Raw genomic sequence first — 12,036 nt, forward strand, 5'->3', positions numbered from 1 at the left:
AAATATACCTCTCGTCTTTGTTATTTAAAATGGGACACCCAGGTACTTTGGTTAGATAGAAATATTTTTATAGTGAGGCACAAGAAGAATCGAAATGGAATTCAGAGTTCAGAGGTAGCTACTGAATCCACTTTTGGTCTTACTTCAAAGTCATTACATCCAAAATAGCCTGGAGAAAGTTAGTTAATGACAAAGCATTCCCCATAGGTTGAGTTTGAATTGCGTCTATATCCCTGCCACTATAAATATTAAACCACAGTCACAGAGGATTACATTTGTCTACAGTCAGTACACTTACAAGATACAGACATTGACCTTAAATATCCAACAATCACCTTTGCAAGGAAGCCAATACGACCACTGGGATTCTATGATTTGTTTTGAGAAACATATGTAGAGCTTGGTTTTCTGGTCTGCTGCATCCATATCAACATCAGGACACCTACTTTTGTTTTAATAATCCAACCTCTCAGCCTCATCTCTTCTAATATTGACCTTTGCTCAACTAACCATAACTACTGATAAAATCCTCCTTGGCTGTCCCATCGCTGTCTTATAATATAAATTAAAAGAACAGCATTCTAGAACCCTATTAAATCAATAGCTGTTGAAAGTCAAAATGTCAAATGCATGAGAAATAGGGTTATATAATGTTGGGGATGGAGGAGAGAGATTACCAAGCTACAAAATTAAAGAGAAAGCCAAAGTTTTAAAATTAGTTGGCTAATGCACTATCCTGATATACAACAAAATAAAACAGAGTAGCATCAGTATTTAAAGTATTTTTTATTCACATTAAGAATGCAAAATTCTTAAATCTGTAGTGATTTGAGTATATTAAATCCTTTATTATAATAAAATATTTCCCTGGAATATCAGTTTTACTGTTTTATTTTTAAGGAAATATTCTTTCTTCCCATAATTCTACTCATTTTAAGTTTGTATTTTGAGCAATTTGTTTTAAATTGTGTAGTATAAGTTACTGACTTCATGATGCAAGAAAGTTTTATAAATCTCCTTGGTTTATAAAAAGATATTCTGCTTTTTTGTTTGTATCAGTATTTATAGACATAAGCAGTATTAGTTCATTTTTGTTTAAGCTTCATACTTTATTGATAATAAAGTCATTGTTCAAAGAAATTACATAACTTGCTGATGTTCATTAAACTAAGTAGTGTTTCAGAATTCTAAACTGAGGTTTAACTCTATCCTGTACCATATCTCCAGATCAAATGTACTCTAATATGGAGAGTAGGGTGTGGGCAATGGCACTACTGTGGCACCTATTTCCCTTGTCATTTGAGACATTTCACATTGAATCTCATAGAGACTAAGAGAGAAATTGAATAGTTTCTGCCTTGACCCTAAATGGCACCAGAAATGGTCTCTATTCATTAATCACCAGCATAATTCTTCCCCTTCTCCTTATCTAGTAGTGTTTTTCAGTTGCCTAGAAATTATAAGATCTTAATCCTCAGTTCTCAGGAAATCATAATGGGGAAAAAGAAATAAAAGCCAAAATGAAGATGCACATGGCTGAATGTAGCTATTTCTAGTTGCTTTATCTCTTACTCTCTATTCTTACTTTGTTTCATTTTGGTTGGTTTTATTTGGCCATTTCCATGTCATTGGTAGTGATTTACAGTTTCTCTTTCTTTTCTGTGGACTGTGGAATATCTGCATGTTACCTTAAGTTACCCTCACATTAACAACAGTTTTCAAACCCCTGTGCCAAGTTTTTTTCCATTAGATTACCAGCTATTTAACATGAGAGAGTCATCAATGGCCAGATTGTTCAGGGATGGGATTCATAAAACAAAATATGGAAACTAATATAAGGACATTGATTCCCTGTCTCATCCAAAGATAGGTCACAAATTAAGTAATAAAGCACACGTTGCGGCTCATGACATTTCATTTCTGTGGACCTGTAGTTAGTAATGCATAAACCATAGGCAGATGCATAAATCTTATACTCTATCTCGATAGGAAACCATATCAAACCAAACAACTTGATCTTTATTGCTATTCTACCATATCTGTTATAAAAATTTGTATTGCCAATAAATTAAGCTAAAAAAGCAACAAGGAAGATCAATTGGACCTTGTGATTTTGTTCAAAACAAGTCTTTATTTTGTTCTTTTGGTTTATTACATCTCAGTACCTGCTTTGTCTCTCTAAATTCTGGCCCTAATACTTTCAACTGTTTATATAGCAACAATTAACAGTGGTTCTTCCAATTTTCCTCTGTCTAACCTACATTTCTTTGTATACTTTGGTATTGAGGACTTTGACGTCTTCAAAGAAATATTAATGGTTGAGCATTCTCACACAATGCCTTTTCTTCTCCCAGGCAGATAAATTCAGGGATTAAAGTGGGTACGCTTCCAAGCGGAAAGAAAAGAGCACACACACACACACACACACACACACACACACACACACACAGGCTTGATAAAACATTGCATATTAGCAGCTTTTAGGAGCTGTAAGATACATATCTGAAAATATGTAGGAGACATAAAATGAATGGAATTGTTGTTGTTGTTGTTGTTGTTGAGTGTAATTAATCTTGAAAAAGATGGGGAAAAGTTTTTTAAGTTGGGAAGTGAATTGGTGAAGATTGCGTATCTGAGGTCTAGGGAACAACCTCTCTGAACTCAAATACTGAATCTGTCTCAATATCAGCGTGATCTTAAGGAATTATTTAGCATCTTTACAAATCAGCTTTTTCATCTGTAAAATAAGAAAAATATATATGGCTGTTGTGGGGATTACATTTATTGTGTTAAAATATCTAAAGTACTTTTGAGCAGTTCCTGCCATATAGTTAAGGCCTATATAATATTTTGTTATTACAATAATCATTATCATTTATTGTTGTTAGTCACTTAACAAACATGCAATGCATCAATCCCATTCCACATGCAAGGCATTGTAAAACTCAAACCGGGAGAATAGAAAAACATAAGACAAATAAGTGCCTTCTATGTGTTTAGGACACATGAGCCTTATAGTAACAGTGGAGAGAAGGCAGGCAGATACTAGGGACTTTAGGGGAAAGAGAACAGTTATTCTTCTCAGATAGGGAAGAAAGTTTCCCCTTTAACCGAGTCCTAAAAATCAATAGAAGTTTCCCAGACAGAAAAGTGACTAAGAGAGATTATCAATGTAAAAACTGGCTTGTTCTCCTAGAAGAAATTGTTTTGTTTATGACCTGAAGATTGAGTAGAGATTCCCCTCTCTGTATGCAGGTTCCAAATTCAAGGATTCAACCAACCTTAGGCTGAAACTATTTTTCTAAAAATTGCATCTGTGTTGTACATGCATTATTTTCATTATTCACTAAACAATACAGTGTACATGCAATTTATATAGCACCTATGTTGGTTTTATAAATAATCCTGAGGTGATTTAAACTATACAAGAGGTTTTTCATAGGTTACATGGAAGTACTCCAGGATTTTATTTAAGGCACTTGAGCATCCACAGATTTGGGTATCCACAAAAGGTCCTGGAATCAATCCTTCGTGGATACCAAGGGACAACACCAGTTTGATTCTAAACCAGGGTGTATGAGGTGTAAATGCCATCAAAAGATAGCAGGCACCAAATAATCAAGGGCTTCTTAATGACCAGACATTAATGTAGTATTTATGCTCAGATGCTGAGAAATTTTTCAAATTTACAAAGTAATGGATCATCAACACTCTCTCTCTCTCTCTCTCTCTCTCTCTCTCTCTCACACACACACACACACACACACACAGCCCAACGCAGTCCATGATTTTTATTCTTCTAATAATAGATATGTCTACAATTCAAAGAACACTGCAGTATAGCATTTTAGTTTTGTGTTTATATAATTAGAAATACCTAAGAAGAATTATTCAAATAACCAAATTATTTCAGTTCTATAGTCACAGATACCAGACTAATAAAGTAACAAAAAAGAATCCCTGTCATCCTTTGATTTTAATTTTATAAACAGAAAGAAAGACAAGGGACAAAAAAGGGCATAAGAAATAAAGATAAGAGAGTGGAAGGAAAAGAAAGAGATATGGGGGGGGGGAATAAGAAGCAAAACAAAGAAAGAAAATCAATATAGGTTTACGAAGATAATACAATTCAACTGAAAAGGGAAACAGAACTTATGGAATGAAATCTTCTTGAGAATAGCTAGAGAAAAAAATGAAGATTTCCTTATAATATTATTACAGTGCAGACTTTCCATGTAATGATCAGGATACCAAAGGATGATTTCAAACCTATGATTCTTCCATACAATTAATCCTCTAATTTCATTTTATCTTCAAAGAAAAACCTCTTGGCCTACAAATATAATACAAGAATACTATGTGAATTTTACTTGTATCTCCCAACTTCTAGTAGACACACATAAGCAACATCTACCACTCTGCCATTTAAATAGCCAAAATCGATTATCTTAGTACATTAAAAGAAATAACCAAACTGATGAAAATGCTGTCTCATTTCATGATCCTTGCCCCTATTCAGAAAGATCAAATCAGCCTGATTAAACTCCCATTTCTTTCTTATAATCTCCAACTTCTTGCAAAACCTTTTCCTTTCCTTTCCTTTATCCTCCTTCATTACTAACCTCTTCAGATGACTTTGTGTAACCCTTAGCAGGATGTGTCCAAATGGTAGCATTGAAGTGCAACTGTGCAGTGTTTCTAAGAGAACTCATCTGACACAGCTAATCAGGAGTCGATGGTCCACAGGATGAGTGGCATTTTAAACCAGTCATTGAGCACAAAGGAAACGCTCTGCTAAAACATCATTTAAAAATTATAGTGCATGGTCGGTGGTTGATAAGAGAGAGTTGAGGTTTACTTTTTCCTAAATGAGAGGTCTTTTACTTAGATGGCAAGCATTTTTTTTTTGTAACAGTTGTTGAAGCATATGAAATGTCCTCCTATCTGGTAAAAACTTTCTGTAGAAACTAAATTGATTGACTGGATGTAGCCATATTAGTCTGGCTACATGACTAGATAATCTATAAAATGTAAACAGTAACCAAGACCAGAGCAAGTTGATAAGATAGAGTCCATCAGAACAATTTATCTGGAAAAACACAAAAATGTATCTGGGAGTTCCCTCTCTCATATGTATACCAAACACAGGATATGGAATATAAACACAGAATCAAAAATGATGGAGAAAATAGAAGATCTTATCACTGTATAACTCCCCAAACTTTTCTACACACACAGCTTAGCAGACATACCCTGGGGCCCAATGACACTGGGTCATTTATCTATGTAATTGAAGACCATGCTGATAATATTCTTATCAAGTTCTTATAAACATTTGTACTGCTATTAAGAATCATTATCACATTCTGTAATAGTAATAATAGTTGACATATTTTGAATGACAAAACAAGAGGGGAATTTAGATATTCGGGGTATGTTTTTGTTTGTTTAATACTTTGTGACATTTGCTTACTATTTCATCCTTGAATTTACAAGGTCAGCCCTCCATGGGAAACTTGCTAATTCCTCCTAGGAAGAGTGAATGTAATGTGCACATTGTCACTAGAAAGGAAGAGGGAGACCTGATTTTGTCAGCCTGGATCATCCTGCTGGATTTCCTTCAAGTGAGATAATTAAAAGAGAGAAGTAATATTAATCACACTGACATGGCAAGAATGCATTTACCCTAAGCAGAATGCAATTTTAAATATCAAGATTCATCCACAAATGCTCTCCGGTCATTATAAATGTATTATCTAAACAAAGCGTTTTACTGTCAAATAAGCATTGATCAAGACCATAATTGAATGGATTCATGAACCTTTATCGGGGGAGAAAGATTTTTCAAAAGTGGACACTTAAGAAAAAAAATTGATGCTGGGTCATTCCAATAAATTGTAAAGGTTTTTTTAATCATTACACTTTTTAGGTTCGAAGTAGAAAATTCTTCTTCAAATTTAGCAAAGAACATAAACTTTCAGGTAAACCTGGGCAGTTAGGTGAGTTAAAATATCTTTTGAAACATAGTCCTTAAGTTGGAACTTCAAAGGGTCTCTAAACTCAGGAAACTTATTCTAGTCTTGCCATATTACTGATATTTCTTCTAAAATAAGGTACTGTTTAGTGCTCTCCTTTGCTTATCTGATACATCCTTCAGACCAGGAGAAATCATTTAAGGTTGCTTACTCCATATGATTCTCCCTTATTTACAGGACAGGATGAGACAGCTTCTGAATAGACTCACACTCCTCATTGTTTCTTGTATCCAACCAGTTGGGAAAAATGTATTTTCGATTGGTTGGTTGGTTGGCTGGTTGGTTGGCAGCTGAGACTGAGCCACAACCACAGCCTGTTTTTATTTTATTTTTTTTTATTTTTAAACTGGGTCTCACAAAGTTGCATAGGTCCTCTCTAAATTGCTGTGGCTGGCTTTGATTTTGCAATCTTCCTGCCTCAGCCTCCCTAGCTGCTGGGATTACACTCGTATACTATCTGGCTAAAACACATTTATATTTTAATTATTTTCAGAAATAATCTTGAAATAACTTATTTGGCTTTCAGAGATTTAAAAACAGCCTTCCTTTTCTACCTTTTAACTGAAATGTATTTAAATAAAGTCAATTTTAGAAAATGTTAGGAAAAATAGGAATTCTGGTATATCTCAGATTGCCAACTGAAGTTAAAAGAGTAGTTTATAAAAGCATTTAAATATTCTTGAAGTTATTTTGAATTGTCTTATTTTTTTAGAAAGTGGTTCTATTAGTTTTTCTTTGACCTTTCTTTGTAAATAATAGAAGTAAAGCAAGATTTTGAGATATCCTGTCCCTTGTACAATTAGACTCTATAAACAATTCTCCATCTCAAAGTCCATGTTAATGTACAATTTTTAAAATATTTTGTTTTAGTTGTAGTTGGACACAATACCTTTATTTTATTTTTATGTGGTGCGGAGGATTGAATCCAGTGCCCCGCACATGCTAGGTGAGTGCTCTACCACTGAGCCACAACCCCAGCCCCAATATGCAATTATTATTGCAAAGGGTATGCAATATATACATCCATACACAAAGGAGATTTTATGCCATAATCCAGAGAGAGACGGTAGGTCTCTAACTCTGAACTATTACAAGGTTACAGTAGATCTCAGACTGTTTCATAAGTAGCAAAATAGGCTCTCCATCTCAAAAATTCCCAGAAAAGTATAGGGTAAGGAAGAGTAGGCTCTAGTACACATTCAGATTTTATTTAATTTTTTAAATATTTTTTGTAGTTGTAGATGGACATAAAATATCTTTATTTTTATTTATTTATTTTTATGTGGTGCTGAGGATTGAGCCCAGGGCCTCACCCATGCAAGGCAAGCGCTCTACCACTGAGCTACCCCAGCTCCCACATTCAGATTTTAAAACAGCACATAATAACAGGCAAGAGTATTTTAATGACATATTGTGTTTCAATCCATTCATTTGCTTTTTCAGTCTTTCACTTACCAGGCAATATGCAAATGATGGGATACAAATGAGAATAAAATATTGCCTCATCCTCAAAACCATTATCTAGTAATCTAAGAAACAAATTATGTGGAGTTAAGCGAACTATTAAAATTCAATATAATCACAATAAATTTTACAACAGTGATCTTTTTATCCTCTGCCCATAGCTTAAAACTGAATTCCATATGCCAAAGAGAATATTTACTTAAAGAATCTTAAAGTAAGTCAGTGAGTGACTTATCCACAAATCAAGACAAAATAACAAAATGGAAATAAAACAAAATCTATTAAAGATCAAGCTAAATTATCTCATTTGTTCATCCTATTTATTTACCTGTTGATAATCCAGACTATTTGCCTCTGAGAGAGTAATACCAGCTTCAGCTTCATACTGTTAAGTAACAAGTTCATTTTCAAAGGATTATAAAATGTCCACAGGATACTAATGGAGAACAAGGACTTCAGGGTCATTTCCCTCAACTTCGCCCTCTCTCAGCAGGAAGTTCCTTAGAGATGTCATCAAAATGGAAAATAGAAATTGACAGTGAGGAAATTTGACAGTGATCCACTTTATACTTTGAAAAAAGCCCTTGCCACTCTGGCATTGCAACTTATCTTTAAAATGGATGTGTTCTTTGTCTTCCTCTCTCTTCCTTCCTCCTTCCTAATCTGGGGATGGGAAAGACAGGATTACCTTTCTTCTCCATCCAAGGCAGAGTTTTCTGTCCTTGAGCACACACCCACCACAGGAAGGAGGTAATTCAGACTTGGGGATGGCACTTGCCAATGTGAATGTAGCCCTTATGATTAAAAAAAGGAACAAGTATGGCAGACAGCATCTAGCTTCCTGCCACATTCATGATTCAATGGATGTGTGCATCATATTGTATTCTTCCAAGTACATAAAATGTTAAAGTAATAAAGAGTTATAGACCCTGTTCTGTTTGACAAGAATTCCAGTTTTAATCTTAACAAATCAATGCTAAGTTTTACCCCCATTTTAATCTAATATTAAAAAGTCATGAAGTGAAAAACTCAGACATATCCTATGAATAATTTTAAACTAATGTTGATTCTTCTGCCCAAGGAACTGAAGATCCTAATGGGTGGTGAAAGCTTATTGGAATATTGAAGTCATCTGGGATGGATGAATGCAGATACAGATAGATATATAATATATGTAAGAGGTCTACACTGATGGAATATTCCTAAAACAATGGACAAGTATGTGCCTTTCAGCAAGGGGTGGGCTGTGCCTCTTTTCCAAGGCACTTGCTCCTGAAGCACTGTCACTGTATGCATGTGTGTCTGAGCAGATGGTTCCTGCTGCTTTTCACTACCTATTTGCTAATCTTATGGGTTAGTTCTCATTTTCATGAGTGCGGTCGCTGCAGGGTGTAGCGCCCTGAAAGACTGTGGAATGTTATAGAATTTATGTCAATTTATAGGTCATTTTATGCTAGTGGGAATTTTAGAATATATTATGATATGTATTCATATTTGAAAGAAGAATTCAAAGTGCCATTTTCACGCTCCATGCAAAATAGTATCTTCTGGCCTCATTATGTCTCATACCAAAATTTGAATGCCATGATCCCAGCGTTTGGCTTCTGTTAAAAGTCTAAGTTAAAAAGGCCACATTGGTCAAAATTTATTTTGCCTCTTCCTTAAAATGTCATCTTTACCTTGTCTCTCAAGGTCTTTCTAATACTAGAAACTTGACCAAAATTTTCATAATTAGCCTGTTGGTTTGATCACTGATACACTGTGATAGCATCACATTTAGTTTTAGTAATTCTTTGGGGGTATGGAATATACAGTGTCCTCATCCATATCACCAAATAAATTAGGCATTTATCTGGTATAAGTAGACCAGTAAGGGAAAAATACTAATTGAAAAAAAAAAAAATCTTCCTTAACTAATACCCAACACCCTCAACTAACTAGATGTGTGACCTTGAGAATGTGCTTATCCTACTGTTTCATTTCTTCTGCTCAGAGGTTATAGCACCTATCTTGATTATCCCAAAGTATTGTTTAGATAATCAAATGGAAAAAAAATAACATCTAGTGGCCTGAAATTATGAAAACTTTATCGAATGACTATTATCTGACACGTGCTCTATTCATCAAGTTTTATATTTTTAACATGCAAATACCTTTGGTATATTTACCACAGCATGCTCCCAAATGTTTTAACTCCAAGGTTTATTGACAACTATTAAAGAAAGAAGAACACTTTCTCTGCCTAAATAAGTTTGGAGAAATTGTATTAAATTGAGTTAAACAAGTTCCTTTAAGTTACTTCTCAGAGCTTCATTAATATATTAATGTGCATTGAGAGTCTCCAAGATAATATAGTAAGCAGAATTTTCCCTTTGTATTTCAAGAATATCTCTTAGTATTATTGTTCTTTGGATCAACTTTAGGAAAATTTTGTTTTATCACTAACCCAAACTAATTCTAATAAAACATAATCTACCTCAGGAGAATCTTCTAAGAAATGGAAGTGAATGGGGGGTAAGAATTACAAACCCATAGCTCTCCAATGACTCACATTCAATAATCTACTTTCATTGTTGAGAATTTTATACTTTTTTCTAGTTTTAATTCTGGCTTAAAAAAAATAATGATCTTCTATAATTCCTGTATGATTTTCTTATCTTTCCTTTCTCTTATTCATTTTTTCTCCTATAAGGAATATAGAAGTAAAAGTGCTTTGAGAAATTAACATTCTTTCTTATCACAAACTCTTCAACTTCTTTTCCATAAAATAAGCATGAGAAAGAGAGAGAGAGAGAAAGAGGGGGGGACTATGTATTCATATCAGGAAGCTCTCCGATCATAAAAATTGTGGAATAACCTAGCCAATAAAAATTTGAATCACGGTGAACTAAAGATTAACCACATAACGGTACTTTATTTTGCCATGAATTTAATTCTTTTAGGCAAACATGAAAGCAAGAAGAGAGAAAAACCACATGTACTGCTGTACAAAGGCTTCTGTCCTCCAGGATTTTGCCAAGGACACAGAGTGCACCTGGAGAATGCACTGGAACTGAAGCCAGCCCATACCTGTGAGCCACCCACTCCTGAATTGAGCTAACAAAGACAATTCCTATAGGCTTAGAAAAGAGAAATCACAGCAAGGAAATAAAAGCTTATCTAAAGGTAACTATTATGTGTGTTCTGAAATGAGACAACCATAATCTCTCAGAGACTAGACTGAAAGTGATCTGACAATTTCTGTTGAATGCCACAGGGACTCTCCACAACGCCTTAAGCATTGGCCAACCCGTCTAAAGGTGCAGTCACCGCAAAAGCAGTGAAAAGAGTGTTTTGTGTGTTTTTTTTTTTTCAGCTAAGACACATAAGTAATGCTGTCAAATACTCTTCTCTCCTGCAAAAGGTTAGGAGGGAGGGATAGATGCAATTACACAGTTCCCTGACCAACTGCTTCCAAATCTCCCTTCTAAATCAGCCCCATGCCTTCATAATACCTACAATTAGAGAAACTCAGGATTGCATGAGGGACTTTGTAATGGCAAAACAAATAATCACTTGTCAATTCTTATCTTCTTTGCCCTTTCATGGCATTTTGATTCTGCTAAATTTCTGCCTACTCAGTGAAACATCCTCCTCTATAACTGTCCATAAAAATTTCTTTCTTTCCTCTCATTCTTTCTCTCTCTTGTATTTTTCTTTTTTTCTTTTTGATCATCAGATGAAGAAGACCAAAAATATACTCCCAATCATGTTCCACATGCTTAATATTTTTCTTCTTTTAATATTATGCCTATTATATCACACGCACATCCTCACATGGAGGTTAACTCATTTATTAATTTGAATTGTTTTGTATATTTTTATCCCTAATTCCCATTCTCATTCTTGGCAACTTCTATAGGCAAATGTTCTAATGTATTTCATGTTTCTTTGAATTGGTGTAATATATGTAGCTATTCTCATTTTTGCTTTTCATTTACTTAACTATACTGCATTAGAGAGCTTGTGTTTTATTTCCTGTTTTCACTCTTTACTAGGTATTTAAGATCCAAACATGTTGCTTTGAATACACTTACTTATTTCTTCTAACTACTATATGTTATTCCGCAGAGAATCTATCCATTTTTGTGACATTGTGCAATGAATAATAACATCCCCTGAATCACAGTGACTTAAAAACGCAAATGTGTTATTTGAATTATACACTGTGTCTCTGTTCTATCACCAATTCACATTGGGATCTAAGTTTAAGGAAGAACCTCTTGTCAACATTACAATAAAACCATTCTTGTGATGAAAGAAAGAGAAGCACAGGAACCTTGCTACGTTCAAAGCCGCTCCTTTTTTGAAAGGGTACATGTCATTTTCACTCATACGTCAATAGTCAAGTTAGGTTCCATTTCCAAGTGTAACGTGAATTGTGTGGTAATTACAATGCTTTCACAGAATGGACCCAGTGAAGAATATTTTATAAGAAATACAATGAATTTTTTTTTTCTGTACTAGGGATTGAACTCAAGGATGTTTTACCTCTGAG

Source organism: Callospermophilus lateralis, chromosome 17, assembly GCF_048772815.1.
Source record: "Callospermophilus lateralis isolate mCalLat2 chromosome 17, mCalLat2.hap1, whole genome shotgun sequence".
In the NCBI taxonomy this organism is placed as follows: domain Eukaryota; kingdom Metazoa; phylum Chordata; class Mammalia; order Rodentia; family Sciuridae; genus Callospermophilus; species Callospermophilus lateralis.